We start from the raw sequence: 22637 nt of genomic DNA on the forward strand, positions 1-22637 counted from the left end.
CAATTTCAAAATGGTTTGGACATTGCATCAGATTCTGTTATTCTTTTCATGGAAAGGGTGTGCCAGCCAGCATCAGGCCACACTCCACCAGAGCTGCAGCCACCTCCACAGCCTTCCTAAGAGGGGTGGCTACAAAGGACATTCTAGAAGCTGCTACATGGAGCTCCGTGCATATATTTTCCAAGCACTACAACCTGCCTTTATATTCCAGATCCCGAGCAGGCTTTGCTTCAGCAGTCCTGCAGGGCATTTTAGCCGCACCATCCTTATCTTAGAGCCTACCACCCCCAGCTTGGCTATGGTATTCAACCCATATGTAAGGACTGCAGTTGCATTCTTGAAGGACATAGTACAGTTTTGTACCTACCATAAATGTAGATGTCCGATAGATATGCAACTCCAGTCAGGTTTTCCCTCCCTCCTACCCCTCTGTGTATTGGGTCCACTTCCCTCCTTTTATACTTAGCTAGGGGATATCTGATGTTCTTCGTCTTCCCTTGCTGCAGTCCTGACAATTGGGTATAGTCCGCGTCCCAGTCGGCCCGAATACCAGAGTATAAGGCTGACGTCGGTCATGGCGCCTTAGACTGACGTCAGTACGTCAGGGTACTAATGCGCATGACCGACGTCATTTCCTCAGTCTTTTTTGCCGCATGGTCCGATGCAGAAGCAATTTTGCGAGTGCAGGTTGGCGTTCTGAGATTTTCCGAAACCGGAGTTTCAGACCGAATACAGAGTTGGCTAAGTAACCCGTTGGGAACATTTTGGTTTTTCTTGCCTCAGTATTTAACGGATGTCAGAAAAGTGAATAACTGTATTTCTTGTGGGAAGCAGATACGCATAGGGATTATCATACATTGTGTATACCTTGTTTAGGGCCTGAGCACGGCGTTGTTGGTTGCCGCTCTTGTGCTAGATTTAACAAGCGCACTATTAAGAGGAGGCTTGATTGTGCTAGGTTAGTGTTTGGGAAGGGTTGCAATTATACTATGCCGTCGGATACTCCGACGCGTGCTTCATCTAAGAAGCGCAAGGACAAAACAGTGAAGTCTAGGGTGAGGAACCGCAGTCCCGGACGTGGGTCCTTTAGAAGGCTCAGGGGAGCCAGAGGTTTTGCCAGGAGTCTCTATGGAGTCTCAGTATTTACTTTACACTACTGTTACTGGTGCTCTCAGGAGAGGTAGGCCAGGCTGAGGGGGCTTCTCAGGTAACTGTTCTTCCCTCTCTTCCCAAGGTAGTTAGGCAGTTAGCCTCTCCTTCTGTTGCCAAAGCTTCTTTTAGAGGAAGGCCAAGTTCAGCTTCTGTAGGCTTCTTCTCCTAGCATCTGTGCCTGTGCCAAACATATGCTTAAAATGGCAGAAGATTTGATTACTCTGATTAGAGGTTCTATGCCCCACCTGATAAGAGGCCTAGGGTGGAACAGGAGTTTGATAGTTTTGAACAGTGTTCACAGGCTTCAGAGTCTTCTGTGGAAGACTTGCAAGAGTTTCCTACTTATTCTGATTCTGATGTGGATGATTCCACTCCTTCAGCTTCTCCTCCTGAGGATTTTTCATTTTCAGAGACTCTTCACTCCATGAGGGAGCACTTTAAATGGGAAGGCCAAGATTACTCTGACTCCAGAAAAGGCTTAGGAATTCTTGTTTTGCCCCAGCATAGGCCTTAGCTATTCCTCCTGTGTTGAATGTGGTGGAGGATGTTTTTGCAGAGGCTTCTCTGAACCCTGATTCCTTGCCTCCTGCTCCTGTTAAGCCTGATAGGTATTATAGGGTGCCGAAGCTCATAAGTATTTGTTTAAGAGTCCCAGGGGACCCAGAAACTGTTTCTCAGGGGCCTAAAGGTGTTAAGCTTCTGTGGTTAAAAATCCTGTACCCTCTGATAAAGAGGCAAGGGCTTTGGATAGGTGGGGTAAGAAAGTATATACTTCTTCCACTCTAGCCATGAGGGCGTTGAATTGTCAATTTCATATGCTGAAATATCAGAATTATCTCCTTTCACAATTTGAAATCTAAGGTGATGCTTTGCGGAAGGTATTGAGTGTAAAGAATTGCTGGATTTGGTTCATGTGTCTGAACAAGTGGGTAAGCATTCTTTGCAGTGTGGTTTTGATGCTGTTCAGGCCTCCTCGAGGGTGGCTGCTACTAGTTCTGTTCTTCGCAGACATGCATGGTTGAAGGATCAGAATTTAGCTGAGCATGTTAAGACCAGGATTTTGGATGCTCCTTTACAGTCTGATGTGTTGTTTGGACCGCCTGTGGAGGAAGTTTTAAAGAAAATGGAGGACAAAGCTAAGTCTATGCAGACTGTTAAAGATTTTGCAGGTGCAGCCTCGGTTTAGTAGAAATTGGCCTGCTAAGGGGTGGACATATCCTGCTTATGGTTCCCAGTCTAGGGTAGGTCTAGGCGTGGTAGGGGCAGGGCTCAAGGTTCCTTTAGGCCTAGATCAGACAGTTCACCTCCTCAGAGTTCTGGTGAGCGCAGGGGTCAGTCCTTCGTAAGCAGAACCAATGACCTGCCTTTCAGCTGCCAGTGGACTCTCGTCTGGCAGCTCCTTTGGGAGGAAGATTGTCTCTTTTCAAAGAAAATTGGGATTTAATCACTCAAGACAGATGGGTGCTGGATATCATTCATCACGGGTACAGATTTTATTTCCACAATGCCCCTTTCAAAGGCATGCCAGATGTTCCTCCTCCACAAAGAAAAGAGGCTCACAAGCAAGTTTCTCAGTTACTCCAGATAGGGGCTATTCAGCCAGTCCCTGTGTCAGGAAAGGGGCAGGGATTTTATTCTCGCCTGTTCCTAGTGCCAAGAAGAGAACACGTGGAGACCAATTTTGGATTTATCTATCCTCAACACTTATCTGGACATTCCCAAGTTCAAGATGTTGACGTTACAGCAACTGTTACCTCTGCTGGGCAAGGATCACTGGATGGTAACTTTGGATCTCAAGGAAGCTTACCTTCATGTCCCAATCAGGCTAAGTTGCAGAAGATATCTCAGATTTCTTGCAGGAGATTTTCATTATCAGTTCTCTGCATTGCCTTTTGGCTTATCTACTGCCCAGAGTATTCACAAAGGTTCTGGCATCAGTGATAGCACACTTCAGGCTTCAAGGCATTCAAATTTATCCTTACTTGGGCGGCCGCCTCATCCTCGCTCAAGAAAAGCAACACCTTCTACAGCATCTGGAATATGTCATTCACTTACTAAGATGCCTAGGGTATTCTGTCAACGAACAAAAGTCCAGTCTAGTACCCTCTCAAGACATAATTTTTCTGGGTGCCAGACTAGACACAGAATCACAGATGGCCTTTTAACCTCACGGACAAACAAGAAGAGTCTGTCACTTTACTTCCATCAACTATCTCATCACCCAGATGACTGCAAGGACAGTCCTTCAAGCATTAGGGTTCATGGCATCTTGTATTCTGGTGCTTCCAATGCCAAACTGCATATGAGAAAGCTACAATGGTATCTAAAAATGTATGGACACAGCACTGCCAAGATTTGGACACTGTCATTCAAATAATACCTTGCCTTCAAAGGAATTTCTGTGGTGGGCTCAAGAATGTCACCTAAACAAAGGTATCTCTTTGAACAAAACTCAAACAAGTCAAACCATTACGACAGATGCCTCGGACACTGGATGGGGAGCTCATCTAAATGGAAAGTGGATACAAGACAAGTGGCCTGCCAGGAAGTGCATCTACATATCAACATGAAGGAGATGTTAGCAGTCCAGTTTGCATTGAGGCCTTGGAAAAGTTACTTCTTCCAGGGCAGGTGTTGATTCTGACAGACAACACAACTGTCATGTGGTACATCAACAAGGAGGTACACATTCTTACTCCTCTATGCAGGCAAGCAATGATTTTATGGGAGAAAGTCCCTGCAACTGACTCTTCAGGCAAGGTTTGTGCCAGGAGACAATGTTCTAGCAGATGTATAAGCAGACAAATCATGGATCCCACGAATGGATCTTCATGTATTTCAGAAATAACAGTTGCATGGGGAACTCCAGACATAGATCTGTTCGCTTCTCCACTAAACCACCAGCTGAAAAGTATTGCACAAGGTTTCACCATCCACAAACTTGGAAAGTGGATGCTCTGTCTTTCAGTTGGAACTCTTCATGTCTATGCCTTTCCACCTCTACCTCTTCTTCCAAAGGTATTACTAAAGGTCAGACAGGACAGGCCAAGGATGATTTTGATAGCTCCAGATTGGCCTCGGCAGCACTGGTACCCACTTCTAAGGAGTCTTGTAAAGAAGCCTCCATGGCCTTTACCTCTGATTCCTCATCTGTTATCTCAGCACAATTACGGTCATCTGCTCAATGTCAAGCTTCAATCTCTTCATCTCACAGCTTGGCATATTCTGTGTCCCCATAGGTCTCTCTTCCTCAACAAGTTTTAAATGTGATTATGGAAGCTAGAAGGCCTAGTACTAGAAAGACTTATTCAGAAAAATGGAAGAGATTCAACATTTGGAGTACAGCAAAGAATTTGGAGATTTCAGAGCCTAATTTGAGCATCTCACAATATCTTACTGAATTATTGGACAAAGGTTTGTCTTTCTCTTCCATAAAGATTCATGCTGCAGCAATTTCAGCTCACTATGATTGTGACCCCCCTTTGTTTTCGCATCCTTTGTTCAAGACAGTTTCTTAGAGGGGTAAAGAATATAAGACCTCCCAGAAAACCACCAGTGCCTGCTTGGGATCTCAATTTTGTGTTGGAAAACTTACTCTACAACCTTTTGAGCCTGCAGCTACTGCTGAATTGAAATATTTGTCATGGAAGACTGTTTTTCTGTTGGCTATTACTTCTGCAAGAAGGGTGTCTGAGTTGCAGGCCCTTATGGCAGTACCTCCATTTCTCATTTTCCATAAGGACAGGGTATCATTACGTACTAATCCTTCCTTTATGCCTAACCTGGTTTCTAGTGTGTCTTTAAACCAAACTATTCATTTGCCTACATTTTTTGCAAATCCTCAAAATAAAGGGGAAAAGATTTTGCACACTTTAGATGTACACAGGCAATTGCGCTATTATTTGAGCAGGACAAAGGCCAAAAGAAAGTCTCAGCAGATACTTGTTTCTTTTGCTTTAAGTTGACAGGGCAAATCTGTGTCAAAACAAACTATTTCAAGGTGGATTGGCTTTTGCATCAGATTCTGTTATTCCCATCATGGCAAAGAGGTTCCAGCTGGGATTAGGCCTCATTCCACTAGGGCTACTGCCACCTCCACAGCATTTCTAAGGGGTGGCAACTAAGGATATTCTGGAAGCAGCTACTTGGAGTTCAGTGCATATATTTTCTAGGCATTATCACCTGCCTATATACTCCAGACTAGAGCTGGCTTTGCCACAGCTGTTTTACAAGGCATGTTGTCAGCTCCTGCTACTTTATAATTTGCCAGCCTCCCACCTCTGCTTTGGGATTCTACCCATATGTAAGGACTGCAGTTGCATTCGAAGAACATAGTACAGTTTTGTACCTACCATAAATGTAGATGTTCGATAGATATGCAACTCCAGTCAGGTTTTCCCCCCCCTCCTCCCCCTCTGTGTTTAAGGGTGGTTGTGTAGGTGAGTTTACATGCTTATTTTTTTTGTATATATTACTGTATATATTGTACATGTTTTTTGGTGCAGGTTGTTTTTGGGACTTGTCTTTTTGGGTCTTCTGACATCTGGGGCAAGAAAAGACTGAGGAAATGGCGGTCGGTCATCGCATTACGCTACCCCCTGACTGGCTGGCGTCTAAGTAGCGACGCCATGACCGACGCCTATCTCTCTGGTATCGGCCGCGACTGGGGCCGGACTATACCCAATTGTCAGGACTGCAGCAAGGGAATCCTCGAACATCTACATTTATGGTAGGTACAAAACTGTACTTTATGGTGTATCTGTTTATTGCTATTGTGTATGTCTGGACTTTTTATCCAGTTCTAAATTTAGCCTTCCTTGGAGGGCACCTGGCATCTGGGGCAAGAAACACTGAGGAAGATGGCGTCGGCTGATGCTTTTATACCCCAGCCGCTCTTGACGTCGGGGAGAAGGCGACATCAGCCAACCCCGGACCCAGACTTTGGAATCCGGCCGACCGAGGGCTGCCTGAGGCAAGACAACCCATATGTAAGGACTGCAGTTGCATATCTATCGGACATCTACATTTATGGTAGGTACAAAACTACTTTTTTCCTTCTGGGCAAAGGTTAGGAATATAGATTCATTCACTGCTCCAATTCCCTCTTGGATTTCCTAGCTGAAATTTTTCATTCAGGATCATCATCCTCCACAGTAAAAGTCCAGTTGGCAGCCATTTCTAATTTCCACGTAGGCTTTTCGGACTGCAGCATCATGTCCCATAAGCTTTGCAAAGCATTCCTTAGAGGTATCTTCTTACTCAAGCCCCGATCAAAGATCCTCCGCCGCAGTGGGATCTAAACTTGGTTTTAACATCCTTGATCCTACCTCCCTTTGAACCTGCGGCTTCCTGTTCATTGAAGTTACTTTCCTGGAAAACACTCTTCCTAGTCGCTATTACATCTGCTAGGAGAGTATCTGAACTTCATGCCCTCTGCATTTGTTTTCCTTATTTAGTTTTTCACAAAGACAGTTTCTCTATGGACGAATCCCTCTTTCGTACCTAAAGTGGCTTCGCAGACAAATTTAAATCAATCAATTGACCTCCCAGTTTTCTTTCCCAATTATTTGAACAGGGCGGAGCAAAAACTGCGTTGTCTGGATGTTCGTCGGCTCCGATATTATTTGGATAGAACTAAACAAATCAGGAAATCTGATCAACTCTTTTTATTTTATGCAGAGAATAGGAAAGGCCTTCCAGTATCCAAGGTGACCCCCTGTCTAGGTGGCTTTTTTCTCTGATCACAAGTATTTAACAACTCAGAGATAGAGTTGCCTTCTAGGCCAAGCGCCCATTCAACCAGGGCGCTAGCTACATCAACAGCCTTTCAAGCTAGACCACCAGTGGACACTATTTGTGCAGCAGCCACATGGGCCTCTCCTCATACCTTTGTTTCGCATTACAAATTGGACATGGCCTCCAGAAACAGGGCAAGTTTCGGGTCCACCGTTCTTGAGTCTGTTCCAATGAGCCACCCAGGGTGAAGGTGCTAGGGACGCGGTCCCATCCAGCAAGAATGAAGGCGAGATTGACAACTTAACATTGAAAAGTTATGTACCTACCATAACGTTCCATGTTGTCTTCTCTCGCCGCCTTTCTTGCGTCCCGCCCTCCATCCCCCTAGCCTGGACAGACCGAGAAATTTTCCCTTCTTTGAAGGATCTTGTTCTTGTATTTTCCGCCAAATAGCTTGTCCCAGGGTAGCTACAGCTTAGATAGCGACCTTTAGAGGGGTTATCCTTTTTCCTCCTCTTCTCTAGTTGGAGGACTATATTGCCTAATGTTGGTTCCAGCTACCACAGACCGAGAAATTTTCCCTTCTTTGAAGGATCTTGTTCTTGTATTTTCCGCCAAATAGCTTTTCCCAGGGTAGCTACAGCTTAGATAGCGACCTTTAGAGGGGTTATCCTTTTTCCTCCTCTTCTCTAGTTGGAGGACTATATTGCCTAATGTTGGTTCCAGCTACCAAACGAGATCTGAGTAGTTATCGCCTAGCATCATAGGATATAGGGTTGTCTCGAGCCGGTAAAATTAGCTCTCTAGCTTTAGTAAGTGGCAGAGTCGGAGCCGAGGTTTGGCTCTGAACCCATCCAGCAAGAAAGAAGGCGAGAGAAGACAACTAACATGGAACGTTATGGTAGGTACATAACTTCTCATTTTGTTCCAGAGTGCAAAGTCTTCTGGCTTGAAAAGTGGACTCAGTCTGTCTTGGAAGGGGATGTTTCTGTATGCTTATCCTCTGCTTCCTCTCTTGCCTAGGGTCCTGCACAAAATCATGTGGGACAGACAAAATATTGCTAGTGGCTCCCTTTTAGCACAGACTGCATTGGTTTCTCCTTTTACCTCCACAATTACCTCACTGGATAGGTCATTTCATGCAGGACAAGAGCCTCTGTAGCTCTGTCATTCACCCTTATCTTCACCCCACAGTTGAATCCCTTTGTGATTAGGTTTTAATTCCTTTTTAACACCAGTTTTCTGAACATATGCTTTGAGTTCTGCAGGAGACCACACCACATACTACTAGAAAATCTTGTGTATGGAAGACATTTTCTGTCTAGTGTTACCCACCAAGAGAAGCTTCTGTTCATGTTTGTATCTTTACAGTTCTTTCCTTGTGTGACTTGCTAATTCTCTGTTAAAGTTTCATCTGTCAGCCATTATTGCTGGTTTCCTTTGGGTGCACCACTTTCCTCTGGATATAAAGTTGAGGTTAAACAACCCTTCATATTGGGCTTCCAAGAAAGCCAGTTCCTCTTCCTTGGGATGTTTAATTTTGTTCTTTAGAAGCTGATTCATCCACCTTTTGAACGAGAAACTTCTACCTTGCAATTGTGTACCTAGAAGACTATCAGTGGCTCTGACCTCTGCGAAGAGTGCCTGAGTTGTAGACTCTTGTGGTGCACTCTTTTTTTGGCTTTTCACAGGATAGCATCTCTTTGGAACAGGCCTACTTTTATGCCTAAAGTGGTCAGTGACTGGTCTCTGAATCTGACAATTCATCTTCCTTTTTTTCATTCAAATAGTAGTGAGAGGGTTCTAGATTCCTTGGATTTGCATAGACAGATTAAATTATTTGGATAAGACTAAGGATTTTGGGAAAACTGAGCAGCTTTTTGTTTTCATGCCAAGAAATTGTTTTTCTAAGCAAGCCATCTCTTGGATAACTAAAGCAATTTGTGTTTTTCTAGCAGGCAGTTTCCCTCTTCTGTTCATGCTCATTCTTCTAGGGTGGTCTTAAGGTGTTTTTTTTTTAATGGGATCTTGATGCTCAATCCATTTTAGAAGATGCTACTTGGACTGTTCTGCATACATTTACTAAGCACCACAGGTTGTATGCGATTTTTCTGGCTAGGGCATGTTTTGCCAAGTCCGTCGGTTTTTGGAGAGCTCTTCTGTTACCCTTTACTCCTCCCACCTTAAGTGGCTTTCCTATCCTCTTGTAAGGGTGATAAAGGAAGGACATAGTACATCTGTAAGATAAGATCTTGGCATTACAGTAGATGCCTTGCTTTTCACTTTTTTTGCGGTATTGTCTTCTTCTCCCTTCCTCCATACCCCCTGTTCGATTTTTGTTTCCCCCTGGCCAACAGTTTTTCCCCTCTCCCCTTTGTGGGTGTGCATGTAATATTTTCTTCTTGATTTGCCCTTGTTCTTTGGGCAGTTCAGTTTTATTTAGTATTTGTACGTCACTTGTGTATCTCGCATCTTGGATGTAGGATACAAATCTAATGTACTGCACATAGAAGGGCCTAAGGCTTCGGCATGCCGGCTGGACATATGACTGTTCTTTGCAGGATATCCCTTTTGTAAGGAATACAGCAACAGTGAAATAGTAAACATTTGCTGTTACAGTTGTGCAAGATCTTACCATACTTTCCTCCTACGTTGGAGGCTCAAGTTTATGCTGTCGTTGGAACTTCAAGGAATTGGACACAAACACCTTGCTCTTAAGAAAGAAGCTAGATTGAGTATTGAAGCCCTTTAAATACCTTTACAAGAGGCCTAGTGCAGAGCCTGCTGTATTTGTTAATCTAGAGAAGGGATCCAAATTGCATTATCTTCACATAAGAAAAGGAATGTAAATTTAGACAAGTTTGGAGGAAGGTTTACAGTGATTCCACCCTGGCTTTCAAGGCTACTCATTGTCACTCGCATGACAAAGTACTAAATTCTCTTCTAGACAAACTGATTGGCGAAACACTCAGTTGTGGTTATGATACTGCTGAGGCAGTATCCACGGTGATAACTGTGGGTTCTTTCAGTAGAAGGAATTCCTGGCTGTGTCTACAGCTGCTGCAAGAGGATGTGCAGCTACTTAATGCCCCACGAGATAAGGAGCTGCTGATTGGGAGCCACTTGAGAAGAGAAAATTATGTAGAGTGCTAAGCTGCTCTCTCAATCGGTTAGGCTAATAACCTTGGGGCTTATGCTTTCCAAATATCTGACCAGGTTTTTTTAAGGGATATATGTTGGTTTTGGCATGTGTAGTCAAGCATTTACAGGCTGTTTACTGGAGATATAGGTGCCAGATCAAGGTACAATTCCAGTTTCTCCTCCACTGTGGATTAAGGAAGAACTCTTCACATGAATGGAGAAGCCTGTTCCAGAGAAGGGGTACTTTCTGTGAGACATTCCTATCTCTCTGACACGTTCTACATGTTGCAGTTGAGGTTTAGGTTCCTAGATCAGGTAATTCTAATGCTATTTGCTTTGTGGATGTGTAGCAGGTCCATCCAAGCAGGATAGGGGGATATTTTATAGGCCAGGCAAAGATCACCTGTTTTGTAGGAGACAGTACAGGGATAGGGCTTTGAGGCAGTCCACATGAATGGAGAAGCCTGTTCCAGAGAAGGGGCACTTTCCAAGACTCATTCCTATCTCTCTGACACATCCTACATGTTGCAGTTGAGGGTTAGGTTCCTAGATCGGGAAATTCTAATGCTATTTGCTTTGTGGATGTGTAGCAGGTCCATCTGAGCAGGATTGGGGGATATTTTATAGGTCAAGCAAAGATAATCTGTTCTATAGGAGACAGTACAGGGATAGGGTTTTGAGGTGGTCCACGTAGGATATTTTTTATGTCCTGTATTCTCTAGAGGAGCTTCCTGTGGGACAGTTCAGTTGCATTTGCTTGGATTATGTACATACGAGTGCATTGTACTCTGGTCTGATGAGGGACAGGAGCTGTGGAACATTGACTCCTATGTGAATATTTGGCATTTAGGGCAAAAGAAGTTGTGCAACATCAAATGATTTCCTTATTTCTGTTGACATATGGTCAAAGGTCAGGTTACTGTCTACATGTGTTCCCAAATCCCTGACCAATGGTCTACTCTTAATGCACCCTTATCAGTGGTAGTTTCCAGGGGTAGCCATCTTCTGAAATGATACTGTAATGCTTTAACTGGCATTGTTTGAAGTTGGTTCTAGTACTGGTTGTTAGTCTGTCAGGTAGTCTTCAAGGGTATGTCTTTAGGTACAGTCATCTACAAACAGTCGGCCATAGGCCCCTGATATTGACCTTGACTTCAGGGAAGTAGACTCCCAAAAATTAGCGACCGCAGCGCCAGGCCTTGAAGGATTCCTTAAGTTACTAGCATCTTGGGTCCTATAAGTGAGCCAACTGGCTATCCAGAGGGTGACATAGGAGTTTATACCTAATTTGTGAGTTTCTGTAATGCTTGAGTTTGATATTGTATCAAATGCTTTGGCCAGGTCAGGGTAGACGGTATGTACCAATTAGCCCTTGCCCATTGCTTTCCTGACCCTGTTACAAGGCCGTTTGAGTTGGGTACACGTGTTGCCCTTGGCAAAACCAAGCTGGGTTTGATCCAGTGTCTGAAGGTTTCCTATGCCATTGTTTTCTACAATTCCATACAAGACTAGTCTGAATTGGGGGTCTGTAGTTACTCGTGTCTATAGATGGCCTGCCCTTGTGCCGAGTGAGTCAGTCTTCCATTTGCTTGACAAGAAGCCTGCCTGGAGGCTACAGTTAAATGCTTCTAGTGATCCTGATGGGTAATGTTTGCCTAGCATTCTGTGATATTACAGGGCTTATCGATGCAGTGTTTACTTTGGAGAGAGCAATGAGTATATGCTCCCTAGTGATCCCTGGGAGAATTATGGTTGAGTATTTCTTAGGGATGTTGAGGTGGGGATGGGGCAAAGTTTTGCTGGTTAATTCTAGCTAAGTATAGGTGGCTTCATATAAAATTAATTTGGCGTATTTTTCTGTACTGCCTTTGAGGTTGCTGACTTGGCTTTAGAATGCCTTTTGATTGTCCTTTGCCTGGGATGCTATTATTGCCTCAAATTTGGCTTTGATAGACTTGACTCATCTACAGAGTTGCTTGTTGCTGGTCATTGCACTTCCTAATTTCTGCCATGGTTTTCGTCCTTTCCTTTTATTGTGTAACAAATTGATATTGGGATTCAGCTAGGGTTGCTTTTTTCCCCGTTTTTGCCCTATGTTTGTAGGTACAGCTGTCTCTGCATCCATTAAACACGTTTTCACAGGGTTTCTGTTAACAATTTTATAGGCAGCAGTGTTCTCAAGGAGCAACCCTGCTTGGCTTCCTGATAGTGACCTTCCTGGGAACTAGTCAGGACAGTATTCAGTGCAGATCCTTCTTTCAGGAAAAACTGTTGAATGGCCATTTCAGCAGCTCCATTGAAGAGTATAGCCAGGGAATATTTAAGACTTCCAGGATATGGGACCAAGATGCATTCTGATGGTAGTCTCATACCTGCACATGAAGAAGCTTCAGTGGTATTTAAACAGGTGCTTGGCAACTGCACCAGCCCTTTAAACCTAGCAATCAAAGATCCCTACAACTCCTTGGATGTAGGATGGGATGCTTACATTGCGAGCCTTCTGGTCTGGTTTCTGGGAAGACAGGATAGGGAAGAAATTTAGACATTAAAGAACTGATGGCACTTACCTTGAAATTGAAGGCCTTTCTTTACCCATGCTATAGGGAGTTTTGCAATTGCAGGCAATACCACTTTGCTGTGGTACATGAACAAGGAGGGAGTTGCTCCTATTCTGCAGTTTGGCTGTGCAAGCCTGGACAGATTGCAGAATAAGTAGGAATCTCTCTGAAGGTCTGTCATATCCCTTCAGGACAGAATGCATCTGACTGTGCAGAATGCAGTCAGATGCACATGAATGGATGCTACGCACACCCTTTGTTATAGACTTAACAGCATATATACTTCCTTGTCCTCTAAAGAGACTGTTGCTGAAGGTAGCAACTCCAGGGGCCTGGAAAACCAATACTGTTTCTCATAATTGGAAAGGTCCATTTCTCCATGCTTTCCCTCCCATACCCTTGATGCCCAATGTGCTAACAAAAGTAAAGGAGCAGCAGGCAGAATGATTCTCATAGCTCCCTTTTGGGCCAAGCCAGCACTGGTTCCCTCCTGTACAATTTTATCAAGTGGCTAAGACAGCTATGCATGTTTTTGAGTGAACCTACCTCACAACAGAGCATCCCTGCTGCACTCCAACCTGATCATACGGAGGCTGACATCCTGAATGATGTACTAAACTGAAATGGGTAGATTGTGAGGAAAGCTGGGAACCCAGTATGAGAACATCACACTAACAAGTGAAGGTTTTCCTTCTAGAACATATCTAGGTATATTGACACTACAAATGCTAAGGTGGCATTGATCCTGACCTCTAAACATTAGGTTTAACTTGCACAGCTCTTAAAGTGCATGCTTGTGTTATTCAGCCTGTTTGCAGTGACCACTTACACAGATTTCTCCACTGAGATCTGCTGTGTCCCAGTAAAATTTGAACTGGACCTCATTTGAGTCAGCTGTTTTCACCATCAACATCTCTCTTGGAAGGTGCTTTTTGTATTGGTGTTACCTTCTGTTTCTGTTGTGGTTAGAGAAAGGTCCCTTACTGTGTGTCCACACCTCCTTCACAGGACTTTCTCAGTATCCGATAATGCAGAGTTGTTAGTATTCCAGCAGACTCCAGCATCTACATGGTGTACTTGTGGCTTTTAATGCTGACTATTTCAGTACAGAGGATCACACTGCCCTAGCTGAGTGACAATGATTTGGCACAGTCTTTGGCTCTGACAGCATCACTGACCTTTAGACACTGCTGAAGTCTCAATCTGCATTAATGTCTGGGCTTTAACATCAGCTGGGTGAGCAGTGTCCTCTGCTCCACTGGAATTAGAGTAAACTGGTCAGTAGACTGTTTTGATACAACTCCTTGATCTGAAGTAGTTTACTTCATTTGGTCTTCAACCTGTGGGATACCTGATCCGAGCTGGCAATCTCGCTAGCATCTGTTCCAAGCTCCTCCAAAAGCAAAGGAGCAGTAGGCAAAGTGATTCTCATAGCTCCCTTTTGGCCAAGCAAGCACTGGTTCCCTCCTGTACAATTTTATCAAGTGGCTAAGACAGCTATGCATGTTTTTGAGTGAACCTACCATAATAGACCTCCACTACCTTCCAACCCCCAGATCTCATTTGCTACGGCTTGCTGAAGCATCATCTCCTGAGCTCTGAGTAGTAAGTAAATGGGTTTTTGAAAGCTTTTAAGAAGCTTTTTTTCTCTAAATTTTAGTATAGTGTGTTAGTATAGGTTCCCCTTCTCCCGTTGCTGGTGCATTGTGAAATTAAACTTTGTAGTTTAGCTTAGTTTTTGTGTACTTGCTTCCCCTCCCCCCCCTCAATGTGGTCTGTGTGCTTGAGTGTGGTGAGTGGTTTAAGTGGGAAAACTGAATTTTTTCTCTCCTTGTTTTCCCTCTTGTTTGAGTAGCTGATAGTAGCATGGTTGATGAGCCTGTGTTTAAAAGGTGCACTGTGTGGCCATAGTCTCCAGCAGATGGCCATACTTTTTGTGTAATGTGGGGTTGGGGAGGTGGCCTAATGGTTAAGGTGCTTGCCTTGTAAACACAAGGTGCAGGGTTTGAGTCCCACAAGGGATAATTGGCTAGGCTTAAAATGGCTCGTAAGACCAGTTAGCTTAGTACGAACCTATGTGCTTGGGCGTTGCCCATCTAAGTACTGACTGCTCTATATGAGCAGGTTTTAACCCACGAGCAATCAAGGACAAGGAAGGCTAAGTTGGCCCTGAAAGGCCTTCTTCCCACTTCTGAGGCAGTTGCCTCATCCTCTGCTTCGATCACAGCATTTGCTGTGGCTGCCTCTCCTTTCTCCCTTGCTTCTCCCTCCGAGGCTGGGACTCTACCTCCCATTTCAAAGCCTGCAGAAGTGGAGCAAAAAAGGGGCAGAGAGAGGAAGACTCACAAAATCCAGACCTGAGAAACATGAGGTTCCCTGGACTGCCCTTCACCCGCTAAAAGTTAGCATAGGATCCGTGACTCCCCTCGACTCCGGTCTCCGAGATTTTCCCTGGAGCCGGAGGAGGCTGGCTCTCCATATAGGGCATCGGTTCCTCGATCCGCAAGGTCCGAGTCCGTGGCCTCATCGAGGTCCATGCAGTACTTATAAGTTGACATGTGTAAAATGAGGTTCATTCGTACTCTGATCCAGATGGGTCTTGCCAGCCTCTTGTCCTTAGGAGGGGGGAGCCCGCTTCCCTTTTTTTTACACAGATTTCTCCATCTCTGATCCATCCACCGGATTAGGAGTACTCTGATCTGAGGATGGCCTTAGTCAGGGGGTTGGCACAAATGGTACCTGCTTTCTTGATGCCAACAGCTGCCTGGAGCGTGTCTGATCCGACCAGCTCTGATTCGAGCCGCTTTTGGATCTGGAGCTTGGGTGTCTGATCCGAGGGAACAGAACTTTTTCATCTGCTCCAGCTTTGTTGGGCCAAGTTCCCTCTGTCTGAGCTCCATCCACTTTGGGCCCAGCTCCGATTCTCGTGTCCGATCTGCGGAGACTGGCTTCCTTATTGATACCCCAGGAGGTTTGTTCTCCGGTGTTTGATGTGGTAGAAAGGGTTCTCTCCACTGGATAGAGAACCTTGACTATCCCCTCGGACTCTGCCCCAACTCCCTCTGCTCTTTCTGCGAATCCCATCATTTTACCAGAGGGACGGCCCGTGCTAGAGGACCCCCAGACTATTCCCCCTGAGGGGAACAAGTGGCTTGTGAGTTCCCCCAGAGAGCCCCACCAGCAGTGTGCCTCGCAAGCCTGCATGTAAGAGGCAGTTGCCCCCCCCCCCCCCCCCCAAGGATATGGATTTGGATGATGGGGAAGGTTCCCTCAGGTCACCTCCTGAGGATGTCTCCTTTGGAGACTTCATGGAAATCCTTCGCCAGCAAGGAGGTTGGTCTGCCCCAAACCACCTCCTGACTAGTTTGTGTTCCTGGAGACTTTTGGCACGGGCCCATCTACTTCCTGGGTGTTCCCTCCCTCAGATCCCTTGGTGGACCTGGTTACCTCGTGGGCCTGGAAGGAGCCGGACACTGTGGAACCAATCCCTAAAAGGCCTGATAAGATTGAGTCCACCTTCAGATAGGCCAGTGTGGAACAAGGGCAGCAGCCACAAAGAAGGAACTAGCCCAAGAGTTCCTCTTCATCTTGACGGCCGCTGATGATGGACCGCTTAGGGAAGCGGGTTTATGCTTCAGCTACCTTTTCTATTAAGGCGCTGAACTGCCTGGCCCACGTCACAAGACTCCAGCACGACCTGGTCAAGAAGCTGGCAGAGTCTTCCCCCAAGTCCATGTCACAGGAGGACAGGGACTCGTCCAAGAGGATGGCCACTTTGAAAGCAGTCTCTAACACGTCCATGCGACTCCTTTCACATGCTACTGAAGGAGCGGCTAGGGCAGCTGGGTCTGGTGTGTCCATGAGGTACAATGCCTGGCTCAGACTGTCAGTTTTCGGAACCTTTTCAAGGCATCCTTTGCCAATGCCCCTAATGACTGCTCTATTCTCTTTAGTAAGACAGTCAAAGAGACTTTAGTCCAGAGTGAGAAGGATGGGAAGACGCTGTCTGCCATCGTAATCCACTTCTCAAACCCTCAAAGATCCTTCTCCCAGAGCAAAATATGTGGTTCCGGAAGTCACAGTATTCCTGGGGCACTCTGGCCTCTTCTTCCCCTGGAGGCAGAAGGGGATAGAATGGACGCCGGCCCAGAGGTAGAGGTAGTCTGAGGAATTTTGGGTCTCAAACCTTTCTCTAACAGGCCTGAGGGGGTTTTCCCGACTGCTCTACTCTAGAGGCAGTCAGGGGATGATTGTCCTTGCACCTGGCGGCATGGGAGTCCATAACATCAGACTGCTGGGTGCTTCAGATCATGTCCAGAGGATTCTCTATCCCCTTTGTGGTTCCTCCTGAACTTCCCAAACATACCACCCATGCAAAGGGAGGCAGCAGCACAGGAAATTTCCAAGCTGCTAGGGAAAACGAGCCATCGAAACCATTCCTCCAGATAATCAGGCTTCTACTCCAGGTTCTTTTTGGTGCCAAAGAAAACGGAGGACTTGAGGCCCATTCTGGACCTATCTACCCTGAACCTGTCAGTTGCCAAAGAAAAATTCCGGATGGTCACTACAGTCCATGCCTTACCTGCAAGAGAGCGACTGGATGTGCTCATTAGACATCCAGGATGCATACTATCACATAATGACAGAAGCTCCAGGAGGTTCCTCCGCTTCCGGCTAGGAGACTACCATTACCAGTTTCGAGCCCTACCCTTTGGTCTCACCACAGCCCTCAGGGTGTTCCCCAAAGTGGTGGTGGTAACTGCTCACCTGAGGCTTCAGGGGATTCAGGTCTATCTGTACCTGAACGATTGGCTCCTCACTGCTCCCACCGGGCGTCTACTTTCTCAAAACAGGGATTATTTCTTAGCTTGCCCTGCATTTGGGGATCACAATCAACCCATCCAAATCGCTTGTAACACTTCTAAATCCTGTCCAGGTGATAGACTACATTGGGGCAAGGATAGGTATATTACACTGCAAAATTTTTCTGACCTTGGAGTACAGAGCCTGAGGATGCATGTCTCTCTGATCTACCATTCTCTTCCATTGGTGGAATCCGTGTTGAGGGCCTTGAGTTTAATGGCGGCCACCATAACGCGTCTTCCATGCGCCCAGTTACATATGGAATTCTACAGTGGACACTAGCTGTACAATGGTCCCTGTTGGAACTTCCATTGTCGTATCCAATACAACTCAGTCGAGTAAGTCTGTCATCCCTTCTCTGGTGGATGTGTTCTCCGGACATCTTGGAGGGACGACCCTTTGTTCCAGCCCCTGTCCAAGCCACACTGACCACAGACTCCTCCCAACTCAGGTGGGGGGTATTGTTCGGGCAAGGCAGTCCAAGGTAAGTGGTCCCCTATAGCTTGCACATAAACATTCTAGAGAGGAGGGTGGTCCTTTTAGCGTTGCAGGCCCTTCATGCCTTTCTTCCTCTGGGAACCATTGCAATTCAGTCAGACAACGTCCGTGGTCTGGTATATCAACAAACAGGGAGGGACCAGATCTTTACCCACTTTGTCGCGAGGCCATGAAAGTGTGGGAATGGGTGATCTCCAGTTTTTTCATAGCAACGTGCATTCTGTGATGGTTCAACATTCTAGCGGACAGGTTGACTATTCTGATGCCTTACGAGTGGTCTGAATCTTCAGTAGCAGAGCAGATATTCCTGGAGTGGGGTCAGCCTTGCTGAGATTTCTTCGCATCCCCTTCCAATGCAAAGTGCAGTGAGTTTTTCGCTCTGAACCCCTTGCCAGGGGAGTCCCCGAGAGATGTTCTAGTTTGTGCTTGCCCCCCTTGTCTTTTGTATGCTTAACCCTCCAGTACCTCTTATTTCGTGGTTTCTACAGAAAGCTTGTCAACTGGGGAGAAAAGTGATCCTTATTGCCCCATTTTGGCCTCACCAGGTATAGTTCCCCTTCAGTTAGTCTTACCTTCTGGCTCCACCCTGGATCTTAGATCCCATTCAGGATCTGATTTTACACCCATCGGGGTTCCTCATCCGAACCTGGACAGTTTGAAGTTCACAACTTGGCTGCTTCAGTTCCCATGATCGCTAGGACTCCTGGATTACCCTCTTCAGTTAGGTGGCTGCTCATAAGTCTTCAATCAGGAAGGTTTATTGCAGCAAATGGAAAATGTTTTCCTTTTGGGCCTCTCAAAGGAGTTTAGACCCCTTCACAGCTCCTATTTCTGCCATTCTTGATTTCCTAGCTAATATTTTTCAGCAGGTAGCTAGTTCTACAGTCAAGGTTCAGTTGACTGCCATTTCTCATTTTCATGTGGATGAGAATTCTGCCTCACTAGCCTCTTCCAGACTGTGTAAAGCCTTTATTAAAGGGACTTTTCTGTTAGCCCCCCCCCCCATCAAGGATCTTGTTTCCCCACGGGACCTTACTGTGGTTCTTAAAGCTCTGGTCGTTCCGCCTTTTGAACCCGCTGCAACCACAGATCTAAAAATCTTATATTGGAAAACAGCATTTCTGGTGGCTATCACCTCTGCTAAAAGGGTTTCAGAGCTGCAAGCCTTGTCTGTCAAAGTTCATTACATGATTGTCCACAAAGATAGGGTTTCCCTTCGGACCAATCCATCCTTTCTTCCCAGGGTGGCATCACCAGTTAATATCAATCAAACCATCAGTTTACTAAATAAAACGGTTAACAAAACCGAATAAATCCAAAACACTGGAACAACAGAGGAAGACACCAACCAAAATTAGCGTAAAAAACTTCTTTACTCAACGCTTTCATCTCAAGGACTTGCAAATAAAAATGCATACATTTACCACACTTTTTTATACAAAAATCATGCCCCTTCCAAAATCCCAGTTAAATACTAAATCAGTTAAGCAACAAATCATTTAAATACACATTTTATAACTTGATAGTTAACATACAGAAATATAAAAATACAACAGTTAAAACAGAACATATGCTTCAATTTACCAGTTTTCTTTCCTAATTTTGCTAACAAAATGGAATACAAACACTTGTTGGATGTTCATAGACTGTTTTGATTTTATTTACACAGGAACAAACTTCCGTAGATCCGATAAACTGTGTCCTTCTGTAAACCCTCCTTTTTGGGAAGCCCCATCTCCAAGGTCACTATTGCAAGGTGGATTTCCTCATGCATCCTTTGTCTATAAGGGCAGAGACGTTTCTCCTCCGGGGCAGGTGAAAGCTCATTCCACTAGGTCCATGGCTACTTTGCGGCTTTTTGGTCTAGAGTCCGTGGTGCTCCAGGAATATCCTTCCATGAGGGCCACCCAGGAGTTTAGTAGCTGGCGACTGTCCCACAAGTTGAAGACCAAATGAAGTAAACCACTTCAGGTAAAGAAGTTATGTACTCACCATAACATTCCATCTGAGTAGTCTACTTCATTTGTTTTCAACCGTCCCTCCCTCCTTCCCCTGGACCTTGTCATGTGAGCAGCATGCTGTCTGCAGTTATAGGTCATAAAATATTTTTTCAGGTTGGGTTATCAGTATAAGGATCAGCGAACTTGATCTGGGGATTGGAAGGTAGTGGAGGTGCATTATGAGTAAGGAGGAGCTTGGAGCAGATGCTAGTGAGATTGCCGGCTCAGATCTGTTACAGATCCGGTATCCCACAGGTTGAAAGAAAAATTAAGTAGAACTATTCGCATGGAACATTATGGTGAGTACATAACTTTTTTGATAAACTCCCAAGAAAGTTTTTTTCCATTTTGACTGCACACCTCAGTTGAATGTCTTGGGTCTTCTATCCTTTTCCTAGGGTGTCCTGGACAGAACACCCCCCCCCCACACGGTACTCCATGTATTGAAGAGATCTAGAACAAGTCTTCTAGATACCCGGATAGTCTCATGCACCCAGACATTTCAAATTCTCCAAGCTCCTTTTACAAAGGCAAACTTGTGGGAATTCTAGTGCTAATACATCTAAGGAGATGCTAGCCAATTGATCCAGCATCCCAAGAGGGGTTAAGAAGGCTTTCCAACCCCCACTGTTGTGGATTTTGTCTCATGCTGATAAAGTAATTGTATTGGTAGTGGACAGTGTACCATCCTCTGCCTCATCACCAAGGCAAGAATGCTTTGGCACTAGTGTCCCTTGGTTGAGTTCATGCTGATAGCATCAGCCTTTAAAGTTACCTCCGAAAAGAGAACTGCATTCTGCCTTCTGTAAAAGGATTCTGTGGCTGTGGGTTTTATAAGACACCCTAGAAGGTGGGGGGGATTCTCTGATGCTGCAAATGACACCAAAAACTGTCAATTATAAACATCCTTGGTGAAGGCAGAATGCTGCTCATACCAGCCTGTGGCGCACAGTACATTAAGCTGCTCTTCATGTAGTTGAGAGAGGTGTCTTGTTTACACCCACGTGGAATATGGCTAAGCCATACTTGGGTTCAGCATCCAAATTGTGTGCATGATCTTAGCTGACCTTGTCCCCGATAGGCAACTGACTGCCAGACAGTTCCTAGCCTGGTGAGTGGGACATATCCAGTCTTGATGAAGACTATGACCAAAATACTGAGTTGCATGGTAGTTTGTCTTATGAAATTAGAAGTTGTAAAATGTCCATGTTGTGGTGGGTGTTTTTGTAGAGTATTTTTGAGGTTGCTGAGGTGAATTATTCTAAGTGCAATGTCTGGGAGGTCTTTAGGATTTAGGAAGGTTAAATTTCAGAGCCTCAGCGTATGTGGGTTTATCTGGCCCATAGTATATGTGATGGGTGTAGTGTCAGTTTGACTACCTGTTCAGTGTTAAGTGTGTTACATGAGAGCCTTGCCTCTAGTGACATTGCTTAACTACATCTATCACATAACAGTATCACTTTGTTGATAAACCTGAGGTAATTGCTACATTGCCTCAGGATGCCCATAGCCACCAAACTGGTTGCACCAATAGAAAGGTGCATATCCATGGATGTTAGTGTTTCACTGTTGCAGTCGTTAATCTGCTGGCAGGTTGCCCTCAGTTGACCTGATTAACAAAGTCTTGGGTCCTGCGTCTGTTGCTGTCCCTTCTTCCATGACGTCGGGTCGTCAGGGGTATAAAACATGCAGCCAACGCCATTACATCAGTCTTTCTTGCCACACGGTGCCCGAAGCAGAAGCAGTTCGCAAGTGCCGGACGGCACGACTCCTGAAATTTTTGTTTTCAAGTTTCAGAACCGAAGTCTTCAACTAAAAAGCCAAGTACCCTGTTGGGGAAACTTTTTTTCTTGCTCCTTACTGAGGTCAGTAAAAGTTAATAATTTGTATTACCTGTGAGAAGCAAAGGATTTCCATTTGTACTGTTCCTTGCCTAGGCCCTGACCACGACATACCTTATTGGTTTTGTGCTTTATTTAATCAGCGCACTATCCATCGTCAGTACATTTTTACTTCTAAATATTTCTGATCTTTGTTTAATTATCCAGAAATGATGTCAGTTAGCAATCAGACGACCGGAATACTGAAAAAACACAAAGAAAGACAGGCTGTTGAAGTCCAGAACTGCCGATGATGCTTCTAAGCCAGTCGCCAGCTCGCCGGTACTCTGAGGTGCTTTCGCAGCCCCTGATACCTGCTACCTCTGATTCGCAGGCCTCTACCGAGACCCATCTAGTCTGGTATGCCGAGAGATACTTCAGCTATGGTACCCGTGGATGTCTCTAGCTTGGATGGGTCCGGAGCCGCTGTGCAGGCACCGGCTTCTGAGGGTGTATTCAGGCCTACAGATTTGTATACTAAACCGACACCACCTTTAATATTAAGGCCAAAATCTGTCTAAAAAACTGATGCCCAGGCCACATGTTCAGGCCCCTATGCCTAAAAAAACAAATTATCAAAATGGCTGAAAATGTAATTACTTTAATCAGGGGTAGTCAACCCCCCCCCCCCTTTCTAAGAGGCCTAGGGCTGAACTTTGACTATGAATCTTCTGAACAGGACTCTGATGTTCATCGTGCATACAGCTGCAGTCATAACAGATGGGTTATCCTGCCGTCAGGCATGTCCTCGGTCGGCCGAATTCCAAAGTCTAGGTCCGGCATCGGATGTCGTCGCTTCTTCCCTGACG

General features: G+C 45.3%; 1 protein-coding gene across 1 annotated transcript in view; it reads left to right on the forward strand.

The window, feature by feature from the left end:
* Positions 1 to 22637, forward strand: part of CD9 (CD9 molecule) — a 629923-nt gene that overhangs the window by 320415 nt on the left and 286871 nt on the right. The gene's annotated exons all lie outside the window — the stretch shown is intronic.

The sequence above is a fragment of the Protopterus annectens genome, chromosome 11.part0 (assembly GCF_019279795.1).
Source record: "Protopterus annectens isolate FY-2018-M chromosome 11.part0, PAN1.0, whole genome shotgun sequence".
Taxonomy (NCBI): domain Eukaryota; kingdom Metazoa; phylum Chordata; order Ceratodontiformes; family Protopteridae; genus Protopterus; species Protopterus annectens.